Genomic DNA, 21,297 nt, shown 5'->3' with positions numbered 1-21,297 from the left:
TCACATGGGAGATGTACTGGCGTGCCAAACACACCATCTGCACATTCATCGAATGGTAACTCTTCCGGTTTCTGTACACCTGTTAACTCCTGTGGGGGGGGAGGGCAAGGCCACATGTGTCCCATCAATGGCACCTATGGTGTTGGGGATATGTCCCAGGGCATAGAAATCACCTTTCACTGTAGCCAAATCCTCCACCTGAGGGAAAACGATGTAGCTCTGCATGTGTTTCAGCAGGGCAGGCAACACTCTGGACAACACGTTGGAAAACATAGGCTGGGACATCCCTGATGCAATGGCCACTGTAGTTTGAAATGGCCCACTTGCTAGGAAATGGAGTACTGACAGGACCTGCACTTGAGGGGGATTCCTGTGGGATGGCGGATAGCTGACATGAGGTCTGGCTCCAACTGGGCACACAGTTCCTGGATTGTGGCACGATCAAGTCTGTAGGTGATGATCACATGTCACTCCTCCATTGTCTACAGGTCCACCAAAGGTCTGTACACCGGAGGATGCCGCCATTTCCTCACATGCCCTAGCAGATGTGCCCTATGGACGAGAACAGTGTGCACAGAGTCAGCCAACACTGAGGTAGTAAAAAAAAAAATGTATTGCACACATTTGTCAATCCGCTATGCGCCTGTCTCTGTGTGTATGCAAGGCCTAGATATGTGTGACGCATTAAAAAATAATGCCATGTGGCCCCCTGAAATGGCGGCTGCCTGACCTGTAAAGTGGGACAATGGGATATGAGGTAACTGCGCTGGCGTTGTACACCATCGCGGTAGGCGGTCGAAGACCGCGACGGAATCCTGCATTGGTTAACATTGGACCCTATGGGTCCAAGGAGCCAATGACGATGTACGCCGGCGGTGACGGTACACACCGCCGCGGACGTGACCACCATTTTCTCTCTGTTCAATCACTTGATACCTGGTCTTCGAGAGGACAGGACCTACACTGCAAGTGCTGCTGTGACCTCAGTCTGGAAGAGACAATGGCTCGTGTGTCTGGGGGAAGGGCCCCTGCCTTCAGCACGGAGGAGTTGGAGAAACTCGGGGATGGGGTCCTCCCCCAGTACACGCTACTCTACGGTCCTCCAGACAAACAGGTAAGTACACTGTGAGCATGCTGTATGGGCAATGCCTGTGTGCAGTGGTGTGGATGAAAGATAGGGGGGGTGAGAATGAGGCGTGCATGAAACGACGGTGAGTGCATGTGCAACATGGCAAGGGTAGGGATGCGGGCCAACGACTGTGACGGGGCTGACGGTAATAACTTCTCTTTTTCCCCTGTACTATTCCTGTAGGTCAGCGCCCACCAGAAGAAGGACATTTGACGTGCCATCGCCAAGGAAGTCCGGACCCTGGGGGTCTACCACAGACGGAGCACCCACTGCCGGATAAAATGGGAGGACATTCGCCGCTGGAGCAAGAAGATGGCCGAGGCCCAGCTGGGGATGGCCTCCCAAAGCGGGAGGGGTTCCAGTCGCACCATGACCCTCCTGATGTTCAGGATCCTGGCGGTGGCATATCCGGACTTGGATGGGCACTTGAGGGCATCACAGCAGCCACAAGGGGGTGAGTACACTTTTATTCTGCAGATTCAGCGCGCAGTGGAGGTGTCTGGGTGGGGGAGGTGGGCTGTGGGTTCCCCTAGGCCAGGGCAAGTTTAGTAGGCAAGGACCCTTCTTAAGGTAGGCCCTGTGGCACCCCACCCCACCTGTGTACAGTACCAACTACACCTAGTCAGGCTCCTGTGACATCCACTTGTGCAGCAATCGGGCATAGCCTTGTAACCCATGTCCCTGGGATTGAATAAGGAAATCCAAGTGTGCGGCATAGTGCAGGGGCTTCTGTGTCTGTAGTGTCCGCCAACAGTAGTGGTATTGCATGCACTCAACATGTCTTTCTTCTGTCTCCCCCCCCCCTTTTCGTGGTCTCCCTGTTCTTGTGTGCATTAGCATCATCAGGCGGAGGAGCAGTGGCACCGGAGTAGGAGGGAGCTGCATTCCACATGGCTCTGGAGGGCGACACTACACAACACAACAGCCATCCACCTCACGACAGCCTCCAGCCCATGCACCTTCACCCAAAGCCACCAAATGTACACCTCCTACAACCACTACCTCTTCCTCCACTCCCAAACCCCCTCCATCTACCCGTCCCAGTGTTCCTAAGAAACTTTTCCTGTCCAACCTTGACCTCTTTCCCTCACCTCCCCCACCCCTTCAGTCTCCTAGGGCCTGACTCTCCAGGTCCCAACCCGCCACCTCAGCCACAACATCTGCGGGACCAGTGGTGCCACTAGTAGTCAGCTTCTGGAGTGCGCCAGGCAGCAGGGCAGCCAGTGTGGCAAGGAGCCAGAGCACCAACAGTCCCCCACCTGTGAAGCATAAAAAGTTGGCCAGTGCCCGGGGAAAGAAATCAGCCACCAAAGCCGGTCCCAGGGGTACAGTTGGGGGTGTGGAGACAGCTGCGCCACCATCCAAGGTGGGGAAGGGGCACAGTAAAACCAGCAAGTCTGTGAAGATCTGCACGGCTGACAAGACCGCCACCATCCCGCTGCCCAGGATACCGCCGCCACCATCCCCGCTGCCCAAGACACCGCCGCCAGGAGCACCGCTGACCAGGAAACCGCCGCCACCATCCCCGCTGCCCAGGAAACCGCCGCCAGCAGCACCGCCGCCAGCAGCACCGCTGCCCAGGACACCACCACCAGCAGCACTGCTGCCCAGAACACTGCCACCACCATCCCCACTGCCCAAGACACCGCCGCCAGCAGAACCGCAGGCCAATGAGCGCCAAAGCTTCCGACGCTACTGAGGCCCGAACGGGCAGGATGAAGCACTCTGGGCACCAAGCCCCCTCCAGAACCAGTGGAGAGATCCATCCACTACCTCAGTCCTTGGAAGGATGAAGCACTCTGGGCACAAAGCCCCCTCCAGAACCAGTGGAGAATGTTATCCACTTGAGAGACTGTGGCTTTGCACTCACCAGGATAAAGCAGTGGGCAAACCACCCACTGGAGAGACTTGAGAGACTGAGGCTTTGCACTCCCCAGGATAAAGCAGTGGGCAAACCACCCACTGTAGAGACTTGAGAGACTGTGGCTTTGCACTCCCCAGGATAAAGCAGTGGGCACACCACCCACTGGAGAGGCTTGAGAGAATATGGCCTTGCACTCCCCAGGATTGAACAGTAGGCATGGAGCCCCCTCGTGGATCTGGCATCGTGCACTCATCTGGCTGAGGTGCCCCCCCTTCCATTCCCCCTGAGATGCCTGTTTTATTTCTATCTGATGCCCCAGCAGTGTTCTCTCCGTCTTGTTCGGGTATTGAGTGTGGGCCTCGCCCATGCCTTTTGGGCCCAGTGGTCCACGGACTATGATAGTGGAATACCTTGGACTTGGATTCTTGGTGTATATATTTGTTTATAGTGTGAATATCTTAATATATATATATATTTTTGATTCATGTATTTGATTATATTACAATCATTCAACTCATTTCCTTTTGTCCTTGCATTCTTCCGGGGGGTTGGGGGGTGTAACTGTAATGTATCATGATGTATTAGTGTGTGTGTTGTTGTAGGTGAGGGTGGGAGTGTTGCGTGTTGTGTGTGTGTGTCACTGTTTTTTCCCTCCCCCCTTCCCTGTGTCGTAGGTGCAGTACTCACTGTGGTCTTCACCACCGGCGTTCGTGCTCCTGGTAGAGAAGCAGGAAGATAAGGGCTGGAAGTATCTGAAGTTCCGGTTCCATGGCGTCCTGGTTCCTCGTGGGATGTATAGAGGTGAGCGTTTTCCCTTCCAAGTCCTGTTTCCGCCGTGCTTTTGTTCGCGGTGTATCCGCCCCCCGGAAAAGGTGGCGGATTGGTGGCTTGTAATAATGTGGGCGGTACATTGTCTTCTGCCTGTCTGTTGGCGGTTACCGGCGCGGTGTTTGTTTGTGCCGCCTTGGCGGTCGGAGTGTTAAAGTGGCTGTCTATGTAGGCAGTTTCCGCCACGGTTGTAATTCCATTTTTTTTCTGCCGGCCTGTTGGCGTTTTACCGCCGCTTTAACACCGACCGCCAGGGTTGTAATGACCACCAAAGTGTTTCAGGCCACCAGTCTGATGCCCACATAAATTGATTGCAAAAAGCACAGCTTTGTTTTTGTCCTCTTTCAAAGATAGAGAGTACAAACTCATCAAGTTAGCTTTATAGCTGAGGTCATTTTATAACTGCATTTGCAGTGCTTCTAGCAATAGAATGTTCTGTGTATCATATGCATGAGCAAAAACCCTGAGTCCGAAGGGGTCAATAGGTTTGGCCTACGGGGCAACATAAAGATTAAAGTGAGTGGGGCTTAGGGCAGATCCATGAGGGAACCCTGCACTTGATAGGTTTGAAAATATGGTGAAAGTTAGGATGAGACCCAATTTGAAAAAAATTAAGAAAGCTAAGCATAAACTGAGCTTCTGGCATCAATGTCCTAAAGATATTCCAAACGGTTATCACAGGACACTGTGTCAAAGGCAGCCGTAAAATCCAGAAGAGTGGGAGCAGCCGCAGCTCCAGCATCAAGAATAATTCTCATGTTGTTACTCACAGTGATTAGAAACATTTCTGTGCCTCCATTTGTTATAAACCAGACTGATATGATCTTTCAACCAGGATGACAACTAGAAATTGAGCATAATTTTAGTGATTTTGGTGACAAATGGTAAAGTAATTGGTTGGTACCTGGACAAAATGATAGGATTAACTTTCGTTTTTTTCAGTTACAGCACTATCACAGCTTTCTTTCAAGAATTTGTGATGATGCCAGACATCAGAGATGACGTACATAATGCAGGTAGAAAAGAGACTAATGTGAAAGCAACTGTCATCATGGATCCAGCAGATAGCCGTAGGTGATGGAGGTAAGCCTGGTCAGGATCTCTTCTTGGCCAACAGGTGTAAATGCCACACAGTTAAGGGCCCCTATAAGAAGTCAATAAAAAAAGACATCTTGGAAAATAGGAGATGGGCTGATTGAACCCGTGCCTGAGAGAGACGTGTTCATTTTGTGACCTTTGAAAAAAGACATATAACTGTGAGCAAAGCTCCAGACTTGGAAGGACAGCAGAAGAAGAGGATGAAGGAGAGGCCAGACTATTGGTCAATGAAAATAAATCCTTTGCCGTTTTTTTTGATGAAAGAATACATTCATAGTAATATGGGGCATGACCCATCTGATTAGTTTCTTTTTATATTTATACAGCTCATTTTTATAAGGAAGTTTGTCATTTTGGTCATCATGTCTCCACTGATTTTCTAGCTATTTACAGTGACATTTAGCCAAGGACAATCAATCAATCATTCAGGGAGATTTATATAGAGTGACTAATCACCTGAGAGGGTACTAAGTCGTTTGAGGGTCATGATGGTTCAGGTGACTCAATCAAACAGCCAGGTCCTGAGTGCTATCCCAAATTTCAGTAGAGAGGTGGAGGTCTGTAGCTGCAGGGATTTTGCCATGACGTGGAAGGAGCGTCTTCCGATGTTGCTTTGGTGGATGTAGCAGGTGTGGGCAAGTGAGACGGTGGTTGAACTTTGTTGTCTGGTGGGGTGCTGGAAAATCTGGCAGTGGTTGCTGTAGGTGGTCCTGGTTGTGCAGTGCTTTGTAGGCATGGATCATTATCTTGAATTGACATCTTTTCTGCATGGGGAGCCAATAGAGTTTTCTAAGGTGGAGGGGTGATGTGGGTCCATATGGAGAGGTTGAGGATGAGTCTGGAAGCAGAGTTCTGTATGGTCTGGAGTCTCTGCAGAGGGTGTGTAGTGATCCTAGCATAGAGTGCGTTGAAATAGTCTAATTGGCTGGTGATTAGTATGTGCGGTCAGTGGCAAGTTGGGTGAGTCCAATGTTATTCATGCTGTCAAGGAAGCTGGCGGTGTTGGTGTTGTTGAAGTCATCCAGGTGGAAATTCAGATCTCTGAGGAAGGTGTAGACTTTGGAGTCAATGACAAAGTCAGGGATGATGGTGTAGTAGCTAGGGCGTGGTCCAGATGGTCTGTAGATGAGGGTGCCTCTGATGGTAGTTTTTCTGTCTGTTTGGAGTTTGAAGATAAGGTCTGGATGGTGTCTTCTGCCTTGGTGGTGCATTGGATGTTTTCTTTGTGGATGATGGCAATCCCTCCTCCGCGTTTGTTGGTACAGCCTAGGTGGGTGATCTTGTATCTTCAGGTGTTGCTGTGGTGATGCTGGGAGCGGATCTGGGTGTGAGCTAGGTCTCAGTGAATAAGGCGGCATAGGGGCTGAAGGTAGTGTAGTGGTCCCCTATCTCAGCGGCATATTTGCAAAGCAAGTGTGTGTTGAGGGGGAGGCAGGCAAGTTGTGAGGTAGCTGTGTTGCGTTGGTTGGTTTGTGTGATGTGGATGGCATGTTGCTGAGCAATCTGATGATATAGGAGAAGGAGCAGTGGTTACAGAAGAAAGGGTCTACCACGGATTAAGGGGAGGTGCGGCAGCAGCAGTTGTTGTGGCGTCAGTAGTTCAGGGTTATGAGTTTGGCAGAATTAAAGCTGCGGGTGAAGGAAACCAGGGCTCCTAGTGCTGGGTGCAGTTTAGGCATTGACAGGTGCCCACTGCATGGGTCTGCTGTGTGGCCATGCTGCAGCGTCCATTAAGTAGGTAGTGGGAGGAGGGAGGGGCACTGGCTGGTGGTAGGCTGGAAACAGGCAGCCTTCAAAACAAGTGGGAGAAAAAGGAGGAAGGAAAAGAAGGGAAAATGAGGAAGAAAAAGGAGAGAGAAAAAGGGGGGGGAAATGAGGGAAAGGCAGACACAAAAGGGAAAGGCACTAAGACAAAGGAAAAAGGCACAAAAGCAAAGACCAGAAGAAAAAAAAAAAGAAAGAACAACAAGGGCAAGAATCTGGCTGATTAGGGGCAGACAGCGAGGTAGAGATCTGGGCCTGGGACCTGCTCTGGACAGATTAGCAGTGAACCAGGGTGTTCACCGAATTGAATGGTGAAATATGCAAAGTTTTACGAGGATAATTAACTCCATGATCTACTCTGATATTCGTTCTTAATATTATACATTTTGGGCAAGATATCTCTAATATAGATTGCCGGTGATTACTACAGATGATAACAAGACTGCAGGGCTTGGACACACAAGGTGGGTTGTTCCCGGTCTTGGCTTACCTTCAGCCTTAGAAGAAATCTTGAGAAAAAATGTCTGAAAGAGTAAAGGTCAGCGGGGCAAAGGTGCAGTGAGGGGCAAAGGTGCAGTGAGGGTTCCAGGAGGCCAAATACCCTTCTGAAGAGGAGTCAATCAAAAGGATTTGGTCCTGTGGAGAAGAACGTAGCGGGAGCTACAGCAAAGTCAGGCCGACCAGCGTTGCACAATGGGTGGTTCGGCAAGCTGGTAGGTGCTGGTCTCCTGTCAGTTCTCGGACCAATTTTTTGTGTAAATTTTTTAACACCAGAGTTTTGGATTCTGGCAGTTTGGGCACCTTTAGCACCACTTTGAATGGCCCTAGGACTCAGTGGGCACCACTTGGGTAGGACTCATTTCAGCCAGTGTCCAGATGGATTGTTCATGTTGCTGGAGCTTTTTGTGTCCTTGTAGCTTAGAATAGGAGGTCATTCAACTAGCCCTCTTAGTCATTTTGGTAGCCTTGGGTTCAAGCAGCAAAGCAGGCCACATGCAGCAGGGTAATCCTCTGAGGGTACAAGGCAGGCTTCAAGTTGCAGGGCAGTCCTCTGGTAGCAGCAGGGCAGTCATCTTAAGTACATGGCAGGCATCAAGCTGTAGGACAGTCTCTGACTTACAAGTTAGTCCTTCTGAGATCCCTCCACAGGTCCAGGAGTGAACTAAGGGTTTTTGCACTAGAGATCCAATATTTTTATATCTGCTGCCAGCTTTGAAGTGGGAGGCGCTTCTAGAGTTTTTGTCCCACAGACGGTGTTTGGATTTCTATCCTCCCTGTTAAGGCTTCAAGGCATCTGTGGTGGCGAAGAGCTAGTTTGAAGTCCTTTATGAGTGTGCGGAGGCACTGTTTTTTAAATGTAAGTGGGATAGGGAAAAGCTCTGCCCCACACATCCTGGTAGGGTGGCCCGTCCTGCCAGTAGCTAGCCCCCATTTGTTCCACCATCTAGGAGGAATACTTAAAGGCCAACTACCATGCTAATCATAGTCCTGTGACCAGGAACTGGCTGCATGCACCAAATCATTAGGTCAAGAAAAGGCCAGCTTTCTAAAAGTGTCATTTTTGGAATTATAACTTAAAATACAATCTTACCATTAAAGAGAATTTTCAAATACAATTATTTTTAGATCAAACATGACCTTTCTAGCTGTTCCCAAACAAACGTTATTACTTATCATGTGTAATAAGGTAACCCAATGGTATCCTATGAGAGAGGTAGGCCTTGTAGTAGTAAAAAAAAACAATTTGGGGGTCATTCTGACCTCGGCGGTAAAAGGCCCTTACCGCCGGTCAGAAGACCGCCATAACACCGCCGCGGCCGCGGTTAACCGCCACGGTCATTCTGACCCACAACGGCCAAACCTCCAAAATTCCGTCCTCCACTGCAGGCCGCCACATCAGCGGGCAGCGATAAACTGGAGATGACCAAACCTCCACCGTCACGCCAACAGAAATACGCCCATGCCATTACGACCCACGAATCCACACGGCGGTCATTCAAACGCGGTATTCCATTGGCGGTACACACCGCCGCGGTCAGAATACACACACATCACCAAAACACAGCCACATTGGACAATTTGAAATACACACACCTGATACACATACACACACCACTCCCACACAATCAACCAACTATAAAACACACACCCACATCACCCACAAACCCCTGCGACCATAATTACTGAGAGAAGGAGAGAGAGACACAGCAGACAATCCAAAGCAAGACACACTGAGGCACACTACACCATCACACACACCACATAGTAGCACAAAGCACCACTCACCAACATACTTATCATCACATACACCACCCCACACCACACCCACACCACCCCATGGCACCCCAAAGGCACCCACGCTTTTCGGACCAAGAACTCAGGGTCATGGTGGAGGAAATCCTAAGAGTGGAACCCCAGCTCTTCGGCTCGCAGGTGCAGCACACCAGTATAGCTAGGAAGGCGGAGCTATGGCAGCGGATCGTGGACAGGGTCAACGCGGTGGGACAGCATCCCAGGAATAGGGAGGACATACGCAAAAGATGGAACGACCTACGGGGGAAGGTCCGATCGATGGTCTCCAGGCACAACATCGCGGTCCAGAAGACTGGCGGTGGACCCCCACCCACCCCTCCCGAATTCACATCGTGGGAGCAAGACGTCTTGAACATCCTGCATCCTCAGGGCCTCGCAGGAGTAGCCGGAGGAATGGACTCTGGTAAGTCCAATCTCAACTACTATATCCCCCCCACCCCACCAGCATGCCAACCCACACCCCCAACCCCCCAGCACACATCCTCCCTGACAATGTCTCACCAGCACAACCCACCCATCCCAACACCAACTCCTGCATGCCAACACAAATCGGACCATCGGGGACCTCTGGGCAGTCGGTTCCCCTCAGGCAGCCACAGGCCACACCAGACCCGACCCCCTCTGCCAACACCAGCACAGCTCCCACCCAGCGGGCCCATGCCTCTGTCTCTAGGACAGCTCAATCAGCGGTGTGTCTGCCACTACAGGGCACCCAGGCTAACCCAACACCCCAACAACAACAGGGACCTGGGGGCAGTGGTAGCGGGCACACCGTCCAGGGGACAGAGGCCGGGGGAAACCGGGCAGCTCGGAGGGCTGCTGTGCGACAGGGGGGGGAGGAGAGGCCCAGGGAACCCACTCTCCAAGAGGCCCTCACCACCATCATGGGGGCATACCACCACTCCCAAGAAACGATGGCGACGGTACTGGCCAGGTTCACTGAGATCCAGGCACAGCAGGAAGAACGCTACATGGGGTTCAGGGAGGAGCTGAGAATCATCGGGACCATCGTCCTGGCCCTCCACAGGATAGAGGACGCGTTGCGGGACCATGGTGCACCACACAGGGCCCCTGTCACTAGGCCGGACCAGGAACAGCCTACCACCTCCGCCGGCGGTAGTGGACAGGAGGTCCCAACACCTCGACAGCCCCCCAGAACCCCCTCCTGCTGAAGAACAACCACCCCGTAAGAGGAGCCTGAGACCAAAAAAAAAGACAGAGTAGGATGTCAAGACCCCCGCCAGCAGGACATACCCCCTCAAGTCTTCCCACTGTCCCACATTGCCACCCTGTCCAACCATGAACTGCCTATGCTCCATCCTTCCACAGGCAAAAGAACAATGCACCTGTGAGACTGAGAACTGGACTCTGCCATGGATATTCCTCCACCCCCACCCATCACCCTTAGAATCACATGTACCGATATCTAGCACTGTAAATAAATCACATTTTGCACACAAATCTGTTTTGAGTCATGCTGTATTATTAACAAATGTATTACATATTACTGTTCAATTTCTGTTCTGTCAATTAGTCATGACAACATACCAATGTCAATACGCTGTATTTCATGTGCGAACCAAGCAGAAGTCAGGTACTGAGTCAGACAGCACTGAGAAGGGAAGGGAAAGGCAAAAATTAATGAAAAACATCTGTGGGGAACTACAGAAAGTACAGATGCAGGAGGCTATAAGCAATTGTGAAATGGCGTGGGTGATTCTTACCTGGGTGTTACTGGAAATACTGTTGTATCACTCTGTCCCTATTGTCTGTGTCGTCCTCAGAGTCTTCCTCCTCTTCACTCTCCACAGGCTCCACGGCTTCTACAACACCACCATCTGGACCATCCTCCTGCAGGAAAGGCACCTGGCGTTGCAAAGCCAGGTTGTGGAGCATACAGCACGCCACGATGATATGGCACACCTTCTTTGGTGAGTACATTAGGGATCCACCTGTCATATGCAGGCACCTAAACCTGGCCTTCAGGAGCCCAAAGGTTCGCTCAATCACCCTCCTAGTACGCCCATGGGCCTCATTGTACCGTTCCTCTGCCCTGGTCCTGGGATTCCTCACTGGGGTCAATAGCCACGGCAGGTTGGGGTAACCAGAGTCACCTATTAGCCACACACGCTGTCTCTGTAGCTGTTCCATCACATAGGGAATGCTGCTATTTCGCATAACATACGCGTCATGCACTGACCCTGGGAACTTGGCATTTACATGGGAGATGTACTGGTCAGCCAAACAGACCACCTGGATATTCATTGAATGGTAATTCTTCCTGTTCCTGTACACCTGTTCATCGTCATTTGGGGGGACTAAAGCCACATGGGTCCCATCAATTGCACCAATGATGTTGGGGATGTGTCCAAGGGCATAGAAATCAGCTTTCACTGTAGGCAAATCACCCTTCTCTGGGAAAATGATGTAGCTCCGCATGAGTTTCATCAGGGCAGACAACACTCTGGATAAGATCTTGGAAAACATAGGCTGAGACATCCCAGATGACATGGCCACTGTTGTCTGGAATGAGCCAGTTGCAAAGAAATGGAGGACTGACAGAACCTGCACCAGAGGGGGAATTCCTGTGGGTTGGCAGATGGGGGACATCAGGGCTGGCTCCAGCTGGGCACACAGTTCATGGATGGAGGCACGGTCAAGTCAGTATCGTAGTATTATATGGCGTTCTTCCATTGTCGACAGGTCCACCAGCGGCCGGTACACGCGAGGATTCCTCCTTCTCATCGCTAGTCCCAGCGGACGGTGCCTAGGAAGGAGAATATGGAGTACAGAGTCAATCCACTCACAGGTACGTACAACACAGCTTGCACAGTACAGGTAAATTTATGGTTTGATATGTTTGTATGTGTGCCATTGCAAGGCCTAGGCCTGTGTGACGCATTAGAAATTAAGCCATGTGGGCCCTTGAAATGGCCGATGCCTGACCTGTGAAGTGGGACAATGGGATGTGAGGTCACTGCGCTGGCGGGGCACACCGTGGCGGTAGGCGGTCGAAGACCGCTGTGCGAAGACGCATTGGTTAACATTGAAGCCTATGGGTTTCAGGAGCCAATGATGATGTGCGCCGGCGGTCGCGGGACGCACCGCCGCGGTACGCACCGCAGTGGGCGTGACCGCCATTTTCTATCAGCTCAATCATTCGAGACCTGATCATCCACAGGAGAGGACCTATACTGCAAGTGCTGCTGTGAACTCGGTCTGGAAGTGACAATGGCTGCTGCTACTGGTGAAAGGGCCCCCGCCTTCAGTTCAGAAGAGTTGGAGAAGCTCGTGGACGGGGTCCTCCCCCAGTATGCGCAACTCTACGGTCCTCCAGACCAACAGGTGAGTACACTCAGTGCACATTGAATGGGTTATGCCTGTGTGGAGGGGGGGGATGTAAGTTGGTGGGGTGTGGAGGGAATGGGGAGTGCAACGCACGACAGATGAGAGAATGGGAACCATGACAAGGTTGGGGAGGGGGGGCATGTACTCCAAACATGCAGATATGTGACGGTTTCTCTTTCCCACCCTGTACATGTCAAACAGGTGAGCGCCCACCAGAAAATCGATATTTGGCGTGCCATCGCCGAGGAAGTCCGGAACTTGGGGGTCCACAACAGACGGGGCACCCACTGCCGCAAGAGGTGGGAGGACATCCGCCGCGGAACGAGGAAGACCGCAGAAACACTGCTTGGGATGGCCTCCCGACCTAGGAGGGGTGCCAGTCGCACCATGACCCCCCTGATGTCCCGGATCCTGGCGGTGGCCTACCCTAATTTGGATGGGCGCTTGAGGACAGCACAGCAGACACAAGGGGGTGAGTATCCGCACATTCTCCCATCTGTATGCGCATTGGAGGCGTCTGGGGGGGGGAGGAGGGCTGTGGGTGACATTAGGCCCGGGCGCTCTCTGTAGTGTAGTCCGCTCCCTTAGGCATGGCCCTGTGCCCCCGCCCCCCACCTCTGTAGGGTGCCAAGTGCAGCTACCCATGCTCCAGCATCACCCATGTGCGCGTGTGTTGTCCCTAGACCTGTTTGCCTAGTCAGAAGTACTGAGTAGTGTACCCCAAGTTCGCGACTTAGTGCACGAGGCACCTGTGTCTGTCCTCTCCGCAAAGGGTATTGCTAAGGCATGCACTCAACTTTGTTTAATTTCTACCCCCACCCTAAATCTTTGTCTTCTTGTGTTTTAGCATCATCAGGCGGAGGAGATTTGGCGTCGGAGCAGGAGGGAGCTGCAGGTCACAAGGCCCCGGTGGGCACTGACACAGACACCAAGGGCACCAGTGATCCGGAGGGCGAGGGGAGCACCACAACGGGGGCCGGTGGAGACACCAGCGACACGGACACGTCCTCGTTTGGGAGCTCCCTAGCAGGGGCGGCACCATCTGTGCCCCCCGCAACAACAGGTACAGCCGCCACCCAGCGCACCAGCACCGCCCTCCCAGCAGCCCCTCAGTCTTCGCTCCGTGGCCGCTCGGCCAGGAAGGCGCGCGTCTCCTTCGCCCCAGGCACCTCAGCCCCTGCCTCTGTTACCCCTGCTGCCCTCAGTGCGGAGCTCATTGACCTGGTGAGGACGCTCATTGTTGGGCAGACTACCCTTCTGAATGCCATCCAGGGGGTGGAAAGGGAGGTGCATCGGAGCAATGCCTACCTGGAGGGCATTCATTCGGGTCAGGCTGCCCATCAACGAGCGTTCACTGCTCTGGCCTCAGCACTGACGGCAGCCATTGTCCCTGTCTCCAGTCTCCCTCTTCTATCTGCCTCCACCCTTTCTCTGTCTCCTGTACCTCAACCTATCCCATCCACACCATCAGACCAGCCTGCACACACCTCAACACCCAAGGCCAGCTCATCCAAACATAAGCACCACAGAAAACACAAGCATTCACCCAAGCAACACACAGATGCAGACATATCAACAGTCACTACCACCTCTGTGTCCCCGTCCTCCTTGTCTCCCTCCTCCCTCCCTGTGACGTCTACACTCACACCTGCATGTACCCCAACATCAGCCAGTTCTTCCACCACCAGCAAGCCCTCCACTACAGTCCGCACACCTGCAGTCACCACCCCCACTGGCATTTACACGTCCCCTGTGTCCTCTCCCACTGTGTCTGTCACCCCCTCTTCCAAGACACATAAACACAGGCAGACACCCAAACAACAGCCAACCACCTCACCACAGCCTACGTCCCAGTCACCTGCACCCAAGGACAGCACACCTGGCTCTCATACAACCACATCCTCTTCCTCCACTTCTCTCACCACTACTCCTACCCCTTACCTTGGTCCTAAGAAAAATTACCTCTCCAGTTTTGACCTCTTTCCCTCCCCCGACCCACCCCCTCCAACTGGGAAAAGTCCCAAGGGCACCTCAGCCACCACCAGCCCAACTACTACAGTGCAAGTGGTGCATGGCATGTGGAGTCCACCCTTTGGCGGCAGTAACACTTCGGTGAGCAGCAAGGGGACAGCCAGCCCCCCCCCCAGGCAAGAGGACCCGGAAATTGAAGGGCCGCCGTGAGCGGACAGAGACGGCTGCCCCCAAGGAGGTGACTCCGGCCACTTCACCGGCCACAGCAGCCAGGGGAGGCAAGGGCCCGAGAGCCCCATCTAAGGAGCGGAAGGACAGCAGGGCGGAGAGGACAACCACCAGGAGCGCGGAGCAGGAGGGCCCCACAAGCCCCATCCCGGCTGCAAGGGACGACACCAAAGTGCCCAGGACTCACACCCCGAAGGGGCCTGACACAGCACGGTCGGAGGGCGACTGAGCAGGGTGTCCAGGCCAGGTATGACTCCCTTGACATACTGCAAGAGCACCGCTGAAGAGGGCCCCGCCGTGAAGACAGGTACCGCTGAAGAGGGCCCCGCCGTGAAGACAGGTACCGCTGAAGAGGGCCCCGCCGTGAAGACAGGTACCGCTGAACAGGGCCCTGCCGTGCAGAAGAGCACCGCTGAAGAGGGCCCCGCCGTGAAGACAGGTACCGCTGAAGAGGGCCCCGCCGTGAAGACAGGTACCGCTGAACAGGGCCCCGCCGTGAAGACAGGTACCGCTGAACAGGGCCCCGCCGTGAAGACAGGTACCGCTGAACAGGGCCCCGCCGTGAAGACAGGTACCGCTGAACAGGGCCCCGCCGTGAAGACAGGTACCGCTGAACAGGGCCCCGCCGTGAAGACAGGTACCGCTGAACAGGGCCCCGCCGTGAAGACAGGTACCGCTGAAGAGGGCCCCGCCGTGCAGAAGAGCACCGCTGAAGAGGGCCCCGCCGTGAAGACAGGTACCGCTGAAGAGGGCCCCGTCGTGAAGACAGGTACCGCTGAACAGGGCCCCGCCGTGAAGACAGGTACCGCTGAACAGGGCCCCGCCGTGAAGACAGGTACCGCTGAAGAGGGCCCCGCCGTGAAGACAGGTACCGCTGAAGAGGGCCCCGCCGTGAAGACAGGTACCGCTGAAGAGGGCCCCGCCGTGAAGACAGGTACCGCTGAACAGGGCCCCGCCGTGCAGAAGAGCACCGCTGAAGAGGGCCCGCCGTGAAGACAGGTACCGCTGAACAGGGCCCCGCCGTCTCAAGCACCGCTCCGCTGGGCCCCGCCGTCTCAAGCACCGCTCCGCTGGGCCCTTCCTGTCAAGCACCGCTCCGCTGGGCCCCGCCGTCTCAAGCACCGCTCCGCTGGGCCCTTCCTGTCAAGCACCGCTCCGCTGGGCCCTTCCTGTCAAGCACCACTCCGCTGGGCCCCGCCGTCTCAAGCACCGCTCCGCTGGGCCCCGCCGTCTCAAGCACCGCTCCGCTGGGTCCTTCCTGTCAAGCACCGCTCCGCTGGGTCCTTCCTGTCAAGCACCGCTCCGCTGGGCCCCGCCGTCTCAAGAACCGCTCCGCTGGGCCCTTCCTGTCAAGCACCGCTCCGCTGGGCCCAGCCGTCTCAAGCACCGCTCCGCTGGGCCCCGCCGTCTCAAGCACCGCTCCGCTGGGCCCTTCCTGTCAAGCACCGCTCCGCTGGGCCCTTCCTGTCAAGCACCGCTGGGCCCTTCCTGTCAAGCACCGCTCCGCTGGGCCCCGCCGTCTCAAGCACCGCTCCGCTGGGCCCCGCCGTCTCATGCACTGCTCCGCTGGGCCCTTCCTGTCAAGCACCGCTCCGCTGGGCCCCGCCGTCTCAAGCACCGCTCCGCTGGGCCCTTCCTGTCAAGCACCGCTCCGCTGGGCCCTTCCTGTCAAGCACCGCTCCGCTGGACCCTTCCTGTCAAGCACCGCTCCGCTGGACATCACCATGTCATGCACCGCTGCGCTGGGTCCCGCCGTCTCAGGCACTGTTTATGGTTCACTGTGCCCACCATGCCTCCTCCTTGACCAGTGGACTCTGTAATCCACCTGAGAGACTGTGGCTTTGCACTCCCCAGGATGGTACAGTGGGCAACCCACCCACTGTAGAGACATTGAGAGACTGTGGCTTTGCACTCCCCAGGATGGTCCAGTGGGCAACCCACCCACTGCAGAGACTTGAGAGACTGTGGCTTTGCACTCCCCAGGATGGTACAGTGGGCAACCCACCCACTGTAGAGACATTGAGAGACTGTGGCTTTGCACTCCCCAGGATGGTCCAGTGGGCAACCCACCCACTGTATAGCATTGAGAGACTGTGGCTTTGCACTCCCCAGGATGGTACAGTGGGCAACCCACCCACTGTAGAGGCTTGAGAGACTGTGGCTTTGCACTCCCCAGGCTACATCAATGGGCATGGAGCCCCCTCGTGGATCTGGCGTGGTGCACTCATCCAGCTGAGGTGCCCCCCCTTCCCTTCCCCCTGAGGTGCCTGTAGTTTTGACATCGGATGCCCCTGCAGTGTTCTCTCCGTTTTGATCAGGTATCTTGTGTGGGCATCGCCCATGCATTTTGGGCCCAGTGGTCCACGGACAATGACTTTACCTGCTCTACTAATCGTGGTGTATATTTTGTTTAATGTGTGTGTGTATATATATATATATATATTGGTTACTGTATTTTGATATATTACAATGGTTCCACTCATTTCCTTTTGTCTTTGCATTCTTCCGGGGTGGTTGGGGGTTGTTACTGTAATGTTTGGATATGCATTGGTGTGTGTGTTGTAGTGGGTGAGGGTCGGGGTGGGGGTGGGGGTGGGGGTGTTGCGTGTGTTTGTCCCTGTCTTTTGCTTCCCCATCCCCTATGTCCTAGGTGCAGTACTCACCGGTGTCTTCGCCGCCGGCATTGATGATCGTCGAACAGGAGCAGGAAGACTAGTGCAGGAAGAATATGGAGTTACAGCCACAGCCCTCCTCCCCCACCCAGACACCTTCACTGCGCGCAAAGTCCGCAGAATGATGTTGTACTCACCCTTGTGTCTGCTGTGATGCCCTCAAGCGCCCATCCAACTCAGGGTAGGCCGCCGCCAGGATCTGGAACATCATGGGGTCATGGTGCGACGGGCACCCCTCCCATGTTGGGAGGACATCCCCAGCTGAGCCTCCGCCGTCTTCTTGCTCCAGCGGCGAATGTCCTCCCATCTTTTACGGAGTGGGTGCTCCGTCTGTGGTGGACCCCCAGGGTCCGGACGTCTTTGGCAATGGCATGCCAAATATCCTTCTTCTGGTGGGCGCTGACCTAAATGAAATGTACAGGGGAAGAAGAGAAGTCTTTAGCAACTGCACCGTCGAAGTGAGTGGCCCACATCCCTACCCTTGCCATGTGGCACATGCATTCACAGTCCATCATGCACGTAGAACCGTGGCCCCTTCCTTCTTACAACCAGCCCTCTCCACTCAGGCATAGCCCATACAACGTGCTCCCTGTGTACTTACCTGTTGGTCTGGAGGACCGTAGAGTAGCGTGTACTGGGGGAGGACCCCGTCCACGAGCTTCTCCAACTCCTGTGCAGTGAAGGCAGGGGCCCTTTCCCCAGATGCACGAGCCATTGTCTCTTCCAGACCGAGATCACAGCAGCACTTGCAGTGTAGGTCCTCTCCTATCGAAGATCAGGTATCGAGTGATTGAACAGATAGAAAATGGCGGTGACGTCCGCGGCGGTGCATACCATCACCGCCGGCGCACTCGTCATTGGCTCCTGGGACCCATAGGGTCCAATGTTAACCAATGCAGCATTGCACCGCGGTCTTCGACCGCCTGCCGTGACGGTGTACAACGCCAGCGCAGTCACCTCACATCCCATTGTCCCACTTTAGAGGTCAGGAATCCGCCATTTCAGGGGCCCACATGGCTTCATTTTCAACTGCGTCACACATACCTAGGCCTAGACTCAACACACATACAGGCAACTGTTTGGATTATGTTTCGTGTTCTGTGCAGACTGTGGGTACATACCTCTGAGTTGTTTGACTCTGTGGTCGCTGTTGTCCTTCCTAGGCTCCGTCTGCTGGGACATGTGAGGAGATGGCGGAATCCTCCGGTGTACCAACCACTGGTGGACCTGTTGACAATGGAAGAGCTACATTTAATCATCACCTACAGGTTTGACCGTGCCACAATCCAGGAACTGTGTACCCAGTTGGAGCCTGACCTGATGTCAGCAATCCGCCATCCCACAGGAATCCCCCCTCAAGTGCAGGTGCTATCAGTGCTCCATTTCTTTGCAAGTGGGTCATTTCAAACAACAGTGGCCATGGCATCAGGGATGTCTCAGCCTATGTTTTCCAACGTGTTGTCCAGAATGTTGTCTGCCCTGCTGAAACACATGCGGAGCTACATCGTTTTCCCTCAGGTGGAGGATTTGCCTACAGTGAAAGGTGACTTCTATGCCCTTAGACATATCCCTAACATCATAGGTGCCGTTGATGGGACCCATGTAGCTCTGGTCCCCCCCCACAGGAGTGAACAGGTGTACAGGAACCTGAAGAGTTATCATTCGATGAATGTACAGATGGTATGTTCGGCAGACCAGTACATCTCCCAGGTAAATGCTATGTTCCCTGGCTCAGTGCATGACGCCTACATCCTGCGGAATAGCAGCATCCCTTATGTGATGGGTCAACTCCAGAGGCACCGGGTGTGGCTATTAGGGGACTCTGGCTACCCCAACCTGTCATGGCTACTGACCCCAGTGAGGAATCCCAGGACCAGGGCAGAGGAACGCTACAATGAGGCCCATGGGCAGACTGGGAGGGTGATCGAACGCACCTTCTGCCTCCTGAAGGCCAGGTTCAGGTGCCTCCATATGAAAGGGGGTTCCCTATTCTACTCACCAAGGAAGATGTGCCAGATCATCGTGGCCTGCTGTATGCTTCACAATTTGGCTTTGCGACGCCAGGTGCCTTTTCTGCAGGAGGATGGTCCAGATGACGGTGTTGTGGCAGCTGTGGAGCCTGTGGACAGTGATTAGGAGGAAGCAGAGGAAGAAGACATTGACAACAGGGACTCAGTTATCCAGCAATATTTCCAGTGACACACAGGTGAGAATACATTCCTGCCTACTACAAGTACTTTCACACTTCTACCTCTATCCTGTCTGTCGCTTTCAACCACTATATGGTAACTGAGTTGTACATTTCCATTACGGTTTCACAGGTGTGGTTTCCAACGTGTCTCATCTGCTTAGATTCCTCATGGACTTGAGATGTGTGACATAGGTATGTTGACATTACATTTGAGAACGCATTTTGTCACGGTCATTGCTAATATACATTTTCTAAATCACAGACTGACTCCAGGTTGTTTTGTGCTTCAAGGGTGTTTATTGAAGTGCTAAATATTGGAGGGGGGTTGTAAAATGGTGAGGGGTAATGGTGGAGGAATATCCATGGCAGAGTCCAGTCTATGAGTCTCACAGGTGCATTGCCCATATGGGCCTAGGATGTGGAGCTGGGGTAGTTCCAATATGGACAGGGTTACAAAGTGGGACAGTAGGATGACAATCAGGGTGGTCGTATTTCTTGGCGGGGGTCTTGGCATCGTGCTTTGTCTTGTTCCTGGTTCTCAGGGACCGCTTGCGGGGTGGTTCTCCGTCTGCAGGGGGTGGGGTGCTGGTGTGGTGGTCCTGTGGCGGTGCCTCCTGTCCACTAGCGCCGGTGGAGGTGGTGGGCAGTTCATCGTCCTGGCTAGTGTCAGGGGCCCCTTGAAGTGCCACAGCGTCCCTCCTGGTGTTCAGTATCTTCTTCCGCACCCCTACGATGGTGCCCAGGGCGGTGCTGATGGTTCTGAGTTCCTCCCTGAAGCCCAAATACTGTTCCTCCTGCAGGCGCTGGGTCTCCTGAAACTTGGCCAGTACCGTTGCCATCGTCTCCTGGGAGTGGTGGTATGCTCCCATGATGGAGGAGAGGGCCTCGTGGAGAGTGGGTTCCCTAGGCCTGTCCGTCCCCTGTCGCACGGCAGCCCTCCCAGTTCCCCTGTGTTCCTGTGCCTCCGTCCCTTGGACCGTGTGCCTACTACCACTGCCCCCAGGTCCCTGTTGTTGTTGGGGTGGTGGGTTATCCTGGGTTCCCTGTAGTGGTGGACACACAGCTGATTGACGTGTCCTGGGGACGGAGGTATGGTCCCGCTGGGTGGGTGCTGTGCTGGTGTTACCAGAGGGTGGAAGGTCTGTGGTGGGCTGTGCCTGTGTGAGGGGAACCGACTGTCCCGAGGCCCACGATGGTCCGGACTGGTCATCTAGATCCAGTTGGACAGCACTGCTGTCATCACTGTGGGCCTCTTCTGTGGGTGGGGTGGAGATGTCTGGACCCTCCTGTCTGGTCACGTTGGGTAGTGGTCCAACAGGGGTATAAAAGCATGATTATTGCATCTGTGTGTGTCATGGTGTGCAATGGGTGGGTGAGCGTGTACCCCAGTGCTAGCATTCCTGTGTGGGGGCGTGTGTGATGATGGTTGAGGGGGGTGTTATGGGTATGTGAAGTGGGCATGCTTTAGTGAGCGGTGTCCATGCTTTGTTGTGTCAGGTAGGGCTTGGTGTTGGGATGGGTGGTTTGTGTTAGTAGTACATATGTGAGGAGTTGGAGTGATAGGGGAGGGGGTGATGGTGGGGGTCTGTGATAGCATGCAGGTAGGGTGGGGGATACGATAGTTAAGATTTGACTTACCAGAGTCCATTCCTCCACCGACTCCTCCGATGCCCTCAGGATGCATAATAGTCAAAACCTGCTCCTCTCATGTTGTTAGTTGTGGGGGAGTGGTGGGGGACCGCCGCCAGTCCGCTGTACCGCGATGTTGTGCCTGGAGACCACGGAACGCACCTTCCCCCGTAGGTCGTTCCACCTCTTCCTGATGTCGTCCCGATTTCTTGGGTGCTGTCCCACTGCGTTGACCCTGTTGACTATTCTTCGCCATAGCTCC

Source organism: Pleurodeles waltl, chromosome 1_2 (assembly GCF_031143425.1).
Source record: "Pleurodeles waltl isolate 20211129_DDA chromosome 1_2, aPleWal1.hap1.20221129, whole genome shotgun sequence".
Classification (NCBI taxonomy): Eukaryota; Metazoa; Chordata; class Amphibia; order Caudata; family Salamandridae; genus Pleurodeles; species Pleurodeles waltl.
This window is presented reverse-complemented; position numbering follows the sequence as displayed.